At 46.2% G+C, this 12635-nt stretch overlaps 1 pseudogene; it reads right to left on the bottom strand.

Annotated features, from left to right (window-relative positions):
• Nucleotides 1-607: 607 nt before the first annotated feature.
• On the bottom strand, nucleotides 608-11964 carry LOC124026870 (annotated as a pseudogene).
• Nucleotides 11965-12635: the final 671 nt, after the last annotated feature.

Genomic DNA, 12635 nt, shown 5'->3' with positions numbered 1-12635 from the left:
GTGAGAAAAGGTAAAGTTGAAATGAATAACACTTTTTGTATTCCTTTGTAGATGTTGAGCGTCTTTGATCCTTCCTGACCCCCATTTTCCATGTCTGTCAGGGATGATACATACAGCACGCCCTGCATTGTAGGCCAGTCAATTATACACGTAGAGATTCTAAAAATAGGCATCTCAGATCTACAGTGGCAGAAGACATCCATTCCAGGACAATTCAACTGATTTAAATGAATGGCCTCTACTTCTTGGATGCTGGATTTCAGCTATTCACTGTAATCTGTTGAGTTAGCTGGGTCAGAGATGAGTTCTTCTGTTAGTCCAAAATCATACCAAAGTGGAGTGTGAGAGCAACAAGTCTCTCCTTCTCCTCCTCTCTACCACTAGCAGCTCCAGAGAGGCACAGTTTAAATCTCTCCTCACGTGACGCTGTTCCTACAGAGCAGGGTGCTGCTCCTGCCAACACACTGGAACCCCCAGATTACTATGCCTGGTACGTTATCGACCTGCAGATCAACTATCCATGGATTTTCACATTTGACAAAAACACACCCTACAATTCAACCCAAATGAACTCAAATTGTCAGTCAAACTGAGAGGGACAAAATTCTTCAAGATAAATATGCCTTTAATTAGAAAATATTACAAAATGATGCATGTACACAGATCAGTAGACTCAGTCACTCCTTTTTACGACTCGTCCTGTGGGACTTTGGTTGAGGGCACCAACATGATGTAGAGGCCAGAGCTGGAAAGAGAGAAAAACACCATAACAAACAAAGGAGAAGACAGAAGACGTTGGGTTAAAAGGGTACTAGGGCTCTCGTAAAAGAAGAACAAACAACATTTATCCATTACATAATGTGTTTATCATGACTGTTCCAACATCCTCACTTCCTGGATACGCTTGGTAACGTGGATTTAAATGATGTATGAGACTTCATAAAACTGTCGTCAGGTCTCGTCATTGGGCCCCCAGTGGACGGCTGCTGTCCAGTCAAACGGACAGAAGGTTGTCTGACCTGTTTCCAGGGTCATGGTTGCTATGACATCCAGTGACATGACAACACAGCAAAATGGACAGCTAGACAATAGCCCAGGCCTTGGTCTACGAGACAGATCTGTCTTGAACTTCCAACTTGTTTGAGTGTTTGCATTTACTCAACTTGCCACAGAATGGGGAATAAGGAATATTTTGAATCCAGGCAGAGCAAAACCTACAATCAATTTCAGTGCAAGGCATTTCATATTTCACCATGGCCATGGGCAAAGACAAAAGGAGGCTGTGATATCGTAAACGTGGCACAGATTTCTCTCTATACAGACCAGAGCATTCTACTAACTCTTTACAGAGACCAGAGCATTCTACTAACTCTTTACAGAGACCAGAGCATTCTACTAACTCTTTACAGAGACCAGAGCATTCTACTAACTCTTTACAGAGACCAGAGCATTCTACTAACTCTTTACAGAGACCAGAGCATTCTACTAACTCTTTACAGAGACCAGAGCATTCTACTAACTCTTTACAGAGACCAGAGCATTCTACTAACTCTTTACACAGACCAGAGCATTCTACTAACTCTTTACAGAGACCAGAGCATTCTACTAACTCTTTATACAGACCAGAGCATTCTACTAACTCTTTACACAGACCAGAGCATTCTACTAACTCTTTATACAGACCAGAGACATTCTACTAACTCTTTATACAGACCAGAACATTCTACTAACTCTTTACACAGACATTCTAGACCAGACCAGAGCATTCTACTAACTCTTTATACAGACCAGAACATTCTACTACTCTTTACACAGACCAGAGCATTCTACTAACTCTTTATACAGACCAGAACATTCTACTAACTCTTTACACAGACCAGAGCATTCTACTAACTCTTTATACAGACCAGAACATTCTACTAACTCTTTATACTAACTCTTTATACAGACCAGAACATTCTACTAACTCTTTACACAGACCAGAGCATTCTACTAACTCTTTATACAGACCAGAGATGGGTTCTACTAACTCTTTACACAGACCAGAGCATTCTCTAACTATACAGACCAGAACATTCTTTATACAGACCAGAGCATTCTACTAACTCTTTATACAGACCAGATTCTACTAACTCTTTAGGGACCATAACATTCTACTAACTCTTTACACAGACCAGAGCATTCTACTAACTCTTTATACAGACCAGAACATTCTACTAACTCTTTACACAGACAAGAGCATTCTACTAACTCTTTACACAGACAAGAGCATTCTACTAACTCTTTATACAGACCAGAGCATTCTACTAACTCTTTATGCAGACCATTATACTAACTCTAATGAATGTCAGATGGGTCCGGCGATGTTCCCCTCCTTTTAAGCAGACACCTAGAATCAGGGCATAGGGAACTGGGCCCTCCTGGAGTCTGTGGAATTCAAGATTATCCCCCCAGCCACACGTGCCCTTTTGGAACCTAGACACACCCCACGGCAAGACACACCCCCACGGCAAGACGCACACCCACAGCAAGACGCACACCCACGGGATGACACAGGAAAAAACACAACGATAGAAAATATTGAATTTGTTCCACGATGACTGCAACAGCCAGTTATACTGTAAACAACACCATTCCCTTACCTAGCTTTTAAACTTTGTTTACATGAAGGAGTGAGACAATACAGCGCCAGCACCCTCCACCCACCATTATGTAGAGAGCCCACCTCAGCCGCCTCGCCCAACTGAACATCCCCCCCCCCCACCTTCCCTCACCCCAACTTAACGTCAACCCCTGGTCTGTCCTCCTTTAGCCTCGGATGGCCATAGGAGCAAGGGGTCATGTGTAACGGGGGCAGGGTCAGGGGATTTAGTGGGACTTCAAAAGGGGCCATTAGGCTGTTGGCTGAGATCTAACCCCTCTTACCAAGGGAGATATAGAGGGGGAGAGAGAGAGAGGGCCAGGGCTGAAGATTTTCAGTCTGAATCGTCCACTAGTCTCCATTAGTGAGGCCCGAGCTGCCAGTGGGGTGGCCAATCGGAGCGAGCGCTAATCCACAGTGACACCAATTATGATTCATCTCATCACTTTACTAGAATAATCTTGTCAAGGCCCTAATTAAGTTCCTCGTCCCTCCTATATGTGAAGACAGGATAAACAACACATTATATTGTCATAATGGGCATCACAATCTGCAACTGTGTTTGTGTTGCCTAACTTTTTAATGAACAAGGTCTTGGGGAGAAAAGGAGAGGGAGATGAAATCAGATGAGAACATTATCAGAGGGTGGGGGGGGGGACGCAAACACTGATGTCTTGATTCCAATTGTGTGCGTCCATCGTATCGCAATCGTCCCAACATCCAGAATCCTTATGCAGTATTAACCTATGCATTGTGTTGCGTTTCATATTCCATAGACGAGCCAGATGAGCCGACACTAATCGTGATATATTGACCTAACACGAGGTAAACAACTCGGCCCCCAAGAACAACGACGACACAAACCAATGTCATCTGAGAAGCATATGTCAGCCTGCTGCATTCCCACCATTACCCCTCAGTAGCATGGCAACATATGGCTGCTCCCAAGCACACGGAGACCAGAGAGGAACGCCGGTGCCGTTTGTCATCTGCTGGACCATAAGCCCCTGCTATGCTCCAGCCTCAGCCTCCATCTTAGACTGACTCACTGCCTTTGTCCTGCTCAGAAAGTCAGGGCTGTAATATCATCAACACGACCCTGTCGGTAGGCACGCTCATCTATGTTTTAGGAGACACAAAAGGGGCGGCTGCTTGAACACAGGTTCAGACTACTTCTGGTTTCAAAGCGGGTTCAAGTGTCCATAGAAACGTTACCGAAAGGGCTTTTTAGGCTAGCAGAAGGTCTAATCTGAGTCCATTACACTGCCTCAGAGTTCAGCAAACACTAGGTAGGATACATTAGTGGTGGTTAAAGCTTAGGGCCCATGGAGTGAAGGTTCGGAGGAACTACCTAACTAATCCAACATCAAGGTATAGGTCAACTCTATTCAGGATCTAGACTCCATTCTGTCCACTACTAACAAGGTCAATAAATTTAGATCGATCTGCTGCGAGTCAATCAAGAGTGATCAACAAATACACAGACACACAAACACCAAAGCTCTGATTGATTCTGAGCATCAAACTAATGACCCTGTAGAGAACATTCCACATGGAGTCTCTAGCCACAGACAGGGTATTGCAAAGTTACTCCTCTGAAACATATATTATGGTGGTGAAAGACCGAGGGTTCACACATCACCTTGCATGTTAACACATGTCAGAAACGTACATTTTATTATGACTGGGATGGTGTAAAGAGAGGCCAGACTCTCATTTGTAGAAACGGATGTCCCTGACGTTCTCCTCTTGAACCCTAACTTAACCAGAGGGTAGAACTAACCTCTCCTTTCATTTTACCTGCACGGGATGTTCAAATAGATCTGGTTATTACCTAGGGGTATGATACTGGAGGTATTGGAACGAGGTAGACAAATTCTGTCCCCAGTCATAGTTGGTGGAACTCTTCTTCTCTGATTAAACACCTGCAAGCTCACCGCAGGCCATCATAACCACAGCAGTCTCTGAAAACTAATTTATGGATCACACACCAGTGTTGAGTGAAGGTAGAGAGGATGTCAAGGATAAGCACCTGCATGATTGACAGGCAGAGAAGCAAACACTCCTCATGAACTGTTTACCTACTTCTCCATGACACTAAGCTCCGAGTCTGACATGCCCTCTCCCAACTCCCTACACTGAGTCACCAGAACAGAATGAGAGCGCTCAGCCAAACCATAATCAACAGACATTGTTACTTTCCACAACACACTTCCAGCCAGCCCAGTCATCCAGTCAGACTGTGTGCCCAGCTAGGGTTTAGGGTTGAGTGGCGTATCTCAGCTCAACCTGGCGGCTGTGTTGTGATGGGACTCAGAGGGAGTGATGGAACCTGTTCTGTGGTTGGGTGGTTGAAGGGGTGGGGGCGAGGCTATGTGTACCTGTCAGAGACGTGTCAAGGTGGGAAAGCTGAGCTCACCTGGATAGTGAAGTCTGCCATTCAACAGCCTGGTCAGGCCTCACCCTGAGTCGCTCATTAAGATAACATGATTGAGGTAGTGCTGTTTAAGGCCTCACCCTGAGTCGCTCATTAAGATAACATGATTGAGGTAGTGCTGTTTAAGGCCTCACCCTGAGTCGCTCATTAAGATAACATGATTGAGGTAGTGCTGTTTAAGGCCTCACCCTGCTTGGCTCATTAAGCTAACATGATTGAGGTAGTGCTGTTTAAGGCCTCACCCTGAGGCCATTAAGATAACATGATTGAGGTAGTGCTGTTTAAGGCCTCACCCTGCTTGGCTCATTAAGCTAACATGATTGAGGTAGTGCTGTTTAAGGCCTCACCCTGAGTCGCTCATTGAGATAACATGATTGAGGTAGTACTGTTTAAGGCCTCACCCTGAGTCGCTCATTAAGATAACATGATTGAGGTAGTGCTGTTTAAGGCCTCACCCTGCTTGGCTCATTAAGCTAACATGATTGAGGTAGTGCTGTTTAAGGCCTCACCCTGAGTCGCTCATTAAGATAACATGATTGAGGTAGTGCTGTTTAAGGCCTCACCCTGCTTGGCTCATTAAGCTAACATGATTGAGGTAGTGCTGTTTAAGGCCTCACCCTGAGTCGCTCATTAAGATAACATGATTGAGGTAGTGCTGTTTAAGACCTCACCCTGCTTGGCTCATTACCTCAATCATGTTAGCTTAATGAGCGACTCAGGGTGAGGCCTTAAACAGCACTACCTCAATCATGTTAGCTTAGAGTGCTGTTTAAGGCCTCACCCTGCTTGGCTCATTAAGCTAACATGATTGAGGTAGTGCTGTTTAAGGCCTCACCATGCGTCACTCATTAAGATAACATGATTGAGGTAGTGCTGTTTAAGGCCTCACCCTGAGTCGCTCATTAAGCTAACATGATTGAGGTAGTGCTGTTTAAGGCCTCACCATGCGTCACTCATTAAGATAACATGATTGAGGTAGTGCTGTTTAAGGCCTCACCCTGAGTCGCTCATTAAGATAACATAATATAATAATAATAATAATATATGCCATTTAGCAGACGCTTTTATCCAAAGCGACTTACAGTCATGTGTGCATACATTCTACGCCCGGGATTGAACCCACTACCCTGGCGTTAAGCGCCATGCTCTACAACATGATTGAGGTAGTGCTGTTTAAGGCCTCACGTTGCTTCGCTCATTAAGATAACATGATTGAGGTAGTGCTGTTTAAGGCCTCACCCTGCTTGGCTCATTAAGCTAACATGATTGAGGTAGTGCTGTTTAAGGCCTCACCCTGAGTCGCTCATTAAGATAACATGATTGAGGTAGTGCTGTTTAAGGCCTCACCCTGCTTGGCTCATTAAGCTAACATGATTGAGGTAGTGCTGTTTAAGGCCTCACCCTGAGTCGCTCATTAAGATAACATGATTGAGGTAGTGCTGTTTAAGACCTCACCCTGCTTGGCTCATTACCTCAATCATGTTAGCTTAATGAGCGACTCAGGTGAGGTTTAACAGCACTACCTCAATCATGTTAGCTTAGAGTGCTGTTTAAGGCCTCACCCTGCTTGGCTCATTAAGCTAACATGATTGAGGTAGTGCTGTTTAAGGCCTCACCATGCGTCACTCATTAAGATAACATGATTGAGGTAGTGCTGTTTAAGGCCTCACCCTGAGTCGCTCATTAAGCTAACATGATTGAGGTAGTGCTGTTTAAGGCCTCACCATGCGTCACTCATTAAGATAACATGATTGAGGTAGTGCTGTTTAAGGCCTCACCCTGAGTCGCTCATTAAGATAACATGATTGAGGTAGTGCTGTTTAAGGCCTCACGCTGCTTCGCTCATTAAGATAACATGATTGAGGTAGTGCTGTTTAAGGCCTCACCCTGAGTCGCTCATTAAGCTAACATGATTGAGGTAGTGCTGTTTAAGGCCTCACCCTGCTCTGATCATTAGACTAATATCATTGAGGTACTGTGTTTTGTCTAACATGGAGGGGATAGCTTTAGACTCTGAAGGCTCTCTCTCCCCCTCTGTCTCTCTCAAAGACACCCACCATCATATCATGGATCAAATGTCTTTGTTGTGACAATGCAGCAGACATACTGTAGAAAAGACTCCTAGGAGGTGACAAGCCAATTTGTCCATCGCCTCATCATCAATGTGGGAGGAAAGAACCTGCCAGCCCGTCAGAAGAAAGAGGAGGTGAGGACAGGCTCTGGTATAGCACACAAACAAAAACATGCATGGTGGGATGCCTTATGTCACACAAGGCTTCTATTTCATTAACACCACAACCAACTGTGTTGACAGACATTTTGGTGTGTGTTTTGACGGGGAAACCCTACAGAGATTGGTCTGGTCTTATTCATTGTTGACCTATGTCTTGCACTGAGACACATTTCAGAGGTACCGATCTGCCATCTTAATTTGACCAGTTTCTCACGGCAGGGAAATAATCCTGCAGTAACAGGAAATGTGGATTATTATGTGGATTAAAAATGCATGGACATTTTTGTATGGGTTGATACATTTTAAATAAGGGTAAATCAAGTCTGACATTTTAAAGTGTGAATAGCAAACATTAGAATAAGTTTTAAAACTTGAATACACAACATGTATGCATTTTCTACACCAACAGAGTGATCAAATTAAGAGAGTACATCTGTAGGCTGAGACCTTTGACCAAGACATGTGTAGAGATTAAACCTGTTCAATATAGCTTTACTGCCTGTGTGTAGAGATGAAACCTGTTCCCAGAGGAAAATGACTTTCTTTCATTTCCTGGATGACACCAGCACATCCTGTGTGTGGTTACATTCACCTATACGTCCACTGTTCATGTGAGAGTGTGTGTACACACACACACAACACAAACACCTCAGCCCACCCATCAACCTGTCCACTCGGTTGGCACTAACTCTAACAGGCTTCAGAGAGATTGGCAGGCTGAGCGGTGGCCGAGGGCGGCGTGGCCGGGGGGGAGCAGTAATAAGAATGCAATGACAGTGGTTCCACCACAACCACGGCTCTGAGGAAATACAGTCGCTGTCAAAGGATGATATTTGGACTGACGACACAAGATGGATGTGCCTGGTCTGGAATCTAAACACCCAGAACACACTGGGATTGAGTTGAAGACACAGGGGTTTGGCTACTTATGAAGATGATTGACTGAAATGAGAGACTATCTGAAACACAACATGAAGTGTCTTGACAAGGCTTAATCGTTCATCCAGAATGTATTGCTTTACTGGCTCATGTCAAGCCCTCGTCAAAGTCTTCTCCAGGTCGTTGTTGTAAATGTGCTCTCAATACTCTTACCTGGTAAACTAAAGGTAGAATACTTTACATGTGGCTGAGAGTCCTGGGGCTGTTGATGAATACTTTACATGTGGCTGAGAGTCCTGGGACTGTTGATGAATACTTTACATGTGGCTGAGAGTCCTGGGACATGACTGTTGATGAATACTTTACATGTGGCTGAGAGTCCTGGGACATGACTGTTGATGAATACTTTACATGTGGCTGAGAGTCCTGGGACATGACTGTTGATGAATACTTTACATGTGGCTGAGAGTCCTGGGGCTTGACTGTTGATGAATACTTTACATGTGGCTGAGAGTCCTGGGACATAACTGTTGATTAATACTTTACATGTGGCTGAGAGTCCTGGGACTGTTGATGAATACTTTACATGTGGCTGAGAGTCCTGGGACATGACTGTTGATGAATACTTTACATGTAGCTGAGAGTCCTGGGACTGTTGATGAATACTTTACATGTGGCTGAGAGTCCTGGGACTGTTGATGAATACTTTACATGTGGCTGAGAGTCCTGGGGCATGACTGTTGATGAATACTTTACATGTGGCTGAGAGTCCTGGGGCATGACTGTTGATGAATACTTTACATGTAGCTGAGAGTCCTGGGACATGACTGTTGATGAATACTTTACATGTGGCTGAGAGTCCTGGGACATGACTGTTGATGAATACTTTACATGTGGCTGAGAGTCCTGGGGCATGACTGTCTCCGGCGCAGCCCACGCTTGGATTGCGTCCTACCTGACAGGTCGCTCCTACCAGGTGGCGTGGCGTGAATCTGTCTCCTCACCACGTGCTCTCACCACTGGTGTCCCCCAGAGCTCTGTTCTAGGCCCTCTCCTATTCTCGCTATACACCAAGTCACTTGGCTCTGTCATAACCTCACATGGTCTCGCCTATCATTGCTAAGCAGACGACACACAATTAATCTTCTCCTTTCCCCCTTCTGATGACCAGGTGGCGAATCGCATCTCTGCATGTCTGGCAGACATATCAGTGTGGATGACGGATCACCACCTCAAGCTGAACCTCGGCAAGACGGAGCTGCTCTTCCTCCCGGGGAAGGACTGCCCGTTCCATGATCTCGCCATCACGGTTGACAACTCCATTGTGTCCTCCTCCCAGAGCACCAAGAACCTTGGCGTGATCCTGGACAACACCCTGTCGTTCTCAACTAACATCAAGGCGGTGGCCCGTTCCTGTAGGTTCATGCTCTACAACATCCGCAGAGTACGACCCTGCCTCACACAGGAAGCGGCACAGGTCCTAATCCAGGCACTTGTCATCTCCCATCTGGATTACTGCAACTCGCTGTTGGCTGGGCTCCCTGCCTGTGCCATTAAACCCCTACAACTCATCCAGAACGCCGCAGCCCGTCTGGTGTTCAACCTTCCCAAGTTCTCTCACGTCACCCCGCTCCTCCGCTCTCTCCACTGGTTTCCAGTTGAAGCTCGCATCCGCTACAAGACCATGGTGCTTGCCTACGGAGCTGTGAGGGGAACGGCACCTCAGTACCTCCAGGCTCTGATCAGGCCCTACACCCAAACAAGGGCACTTCGTTCATCCACCTCTGGCCTGCTCGCCTCCCTACCACTGAGGAAGTACAGTTCCCGCTCAGCCCAGTCAAAACTGTTCGCTGCTCTGGCCCCCCAATGGTGGAACAAACTCCCTCACGACGCCAGGACAGCGGAGTCAATCACCACCTTCCGGAGACACCTGAAACCCCACCTCTTTAAGGAATACCTAGGATAGGATAAAGTAATCCTTCTCACCCCCCTTAAAAGATTTAGATGCACTATTGTAAAGTGGCTGTTCCACTGGATGTCATAAGGTGAATGCACCAATTTGTAAGTCGCTCTGGATAAGAGCGTCTGCTAAATGACTTAAATGTAAATGTAATGTTAAATGTTGATGAATACTTTACATGTGGCTGAGAGTCCTGGGACTGTTGATGAATACTTTACATGTAGCTGAGAGTCCTGGGACATGACTGTTGATGAATACTTTACATGTGGCTGAGAGTCCTGGGGCATGACTGTTGATGAATACTTTACATGTGGCTGAGAGTCCTGGGGCATGACTGTTGATGAATACTTTACATGTAGCTGAGAGTCCTGGGACTGTTGATGAATACTGAGAGTCCTGGGACATGACTGTTGATGAATACTTTACATGTGGCTGAGAGTCCTGGGGCATGACTGTTGATGAATACTTTACATGTAGCTGAGAGTCCTGGGACATGACTGTTGATGAATACTTTACATGTGGCTGAGAGTCCTGGGACTGTTGATGAATACTTTACATGTGGCTGAGAGTCCTGGGACTGTTGATGAATACTTTACATGTGGCTGAGAGTCCTGGGGCTGTTGATGAATACTTTACATGTGGCTGAGAGTCCTGGGACTGTTGATGAATACTTTACATGTGGCTGAGAGTCCTGGGGCATGACTGTTGATGAATACTTTACATGTGGCTGAGAGTCCTGGGACTGTTGATGAATACTTTACATGTGGCTGAGAGTCCTGGGACATGACTGTTGATGAATACTTACGTATTGGTGGGTCTTGAAGACATCCGAGGGGCCACTGGTGCAGACTTTGTCTCCTCCAAACCGATGACTCTTTTACAGATGTTCATATGTGGATCAAATGGACTCTTAGCGATGACTATATCACCACTGCAGACAGAGAAGACAGGATCCATGGGGTGTGATGTCATTCACAGATATCAGGGAGAACATCAAGGGGTTACGGTGCAAAAAGACACCACTCAGAGTAAACTACGTTTTACTTTACCAACTTTGAGAATTTCAAGTTGAAAACTAAAACTCACTTCTCGATTCTGCAGAGATGGCGACTCAACCGTTCTGAGAAGACAACGTCGTGGCTTGTGATGGTGGGCTCCATAGAAGGACCAGAGCACTGTGGGTATATTCACAGACATTGAAGTTGTTATTCGGGAATTCACAGACCATGGCCACAGAGAGAAAAGTATCCTACACACCGCAACAAACTCTCCGATGTACTCAAAGGCACAGTGGGCGACGCAGCCGTACTGGATGGTGTATCCCACGAAGCCCAGGGTCTTCCCCAGCGCACTGCGGAACATCTCACCACCTACACAAACACAACACACATCATTACAGCACTTCATTCAGGGGACAGACAGGTGAGGGGTGAGCTGTCACAGCAGCTAGTCTATTAGCAGCTCTAGAAGTAGTCTGCAGTGCAGACTAGTGTCACACTCCCTGGTGTTTCATTCTCAGGGGCTCTACAGCCCGTTGACACCACAGAACCAGCCTAACCTTTGACCCTGTGTGAGATTGACCAATCGACACCTTGCAGGGGACGGCCAAACATACCAGCCTAGCAGCTTCATATACTAGCATCAGTCCCTATCACTGCATCAGCCATGCTGACCAGGGTCTTCAGTACAGATTCATACCAGCATCAGTCCCTAACACTGCCCTCCCTGCATCAGCCATGCTGACCAGGGTCTTCATACCAGCATCAGTCCCTAACACTGCATCAGCCATGCTGACCAGGATCTACAGGACAGCTTCATACTAGCATCAGTCCCTAACACTGCATCAGCCATGCTGACCAGGATCTACAGGACAGCTTCATACCAGCATCAGTCCCTAACACTGCATCAGCCATGTTGACCAGGATCTACAGGACAGCTTCATACCAGCATCAGGATCCCTATCACTGCATCAGCCATGCTGACCAGGGTCTTCAGTACAGATTCATACCAGCATCAGTCCCTAACACTGCATCAGCCATGTTGACCAGGGTCTTCATACCAGCATCAGTCCCTAACACTGCCCTCCCTGCATCAGCCATGGGTCTGACCAGGGTCTTCAGTTGACAGGGTCTTCATACAAGCATCAGTCCCTAACACTGCCCTCCCAGCATCAGCCATGCTGACCAGGATCTACAGTACAGCTTCATACCAGCATCAGTCCCTAACACTGCATCAGCCATGCTGACCAGGGTCTACAGTACATCTTCATACTAGCATCAGTCCCTAACACTGCCCTCCCTGCATCAGCCATGCTGACCAGGATCTACAGTACAGCTTCATACCAGCATCAGTCCCTAACACTGCATCAGCCATGCTGACCAGGATCTACAGTACAGCTTCATACTAGCATCAGTCCCTAACACTGCATCAGCCATGCTGACCAGGGTCTACAGTACATATTCATACTAGCATCAGTCCCCAACAC

The sequence above is a fragment of the Oncorhynchus gorbuscha genome, unplaced genomic scaffold (assembly GCF_021184085.1).
Source record: "Oncorhynchus gorbuscha isolate QuinsamMale2020 ecotype Even-year unplaced genomic scaffold, OgorEven_v1.0 Un_scaffold_2851, whole genome shotgun sequence".
Classification (NCBI taxonomy): Eukaryota; Metazoa; Chordata; class Actinopteri; order Salmoniformes; family Salmonidae; genus Oncorhynchus; species Oncorhynchus gorbuscha.
This window is presented reverse-complemented; position numbering and strand designations above follow the sequence as displayed.